The following is a 530-nucleotide window of genomic DNA, read 5'->3' on the forward strand; positions in this document are numbered from 1 at the left end:
CTCGGCTAACACGTGGAGCCATGGCTAACACCTGGAACCCTGGCTAACACCCGTAGCCTCGGCTAACACCCGGAGCCTCGGCTAACACCCGGAGATGCTAATACCTCAGTGACACCTGCACATACGAAGGACTCAGAAACACAAACAAAGTCGAGAACAACCCAGTTTCTCACTTTTATTTTTCTACAACAACGAACTGAACTGAAACTTACAAACCTGTAGTGACTTTTTTTTTTTTTTTGCTTTACTTGTTTCCCTCTCATGACCCTCATGGATCCTACTGACCGCTGTGTCCTGTGCTTGGATATTTTAAAAAGGGAGAACAGGGTCAGATGAGCTCCCATTGGCAGGTTGAGCCGAGAGCAGCCAAGTCCAGCAGCTTGTTGAAGTAAACGAGTCTTTAGAGCTGTTGGAGGTATTTAGGATGCTAAAGATGAGCAAGCGAGGTTTGTTTGGTGCATAAAAAGCAAGAAGGAAGTTGATCGGTCACATGAGGGGACATGAAGTTTGTGTTCAAGAAGAGCTTTAGC

Source organism: Stegastes partitus, unplaced genomic scaffold, assembly GCF_000690725.1.
Source record: "Stegastes partitus isolate 25-593 unplaced genomic scaffold, Stegastes_partitus-1.0.2 Scaffold1694, whole genome shotgun sequence".
Classification (NCBI taxonomy): Eukaryota; Metazoa; Chordata; class Actinopteri; family Pomacentridae; genus Stegastes; species Stegastes partitus.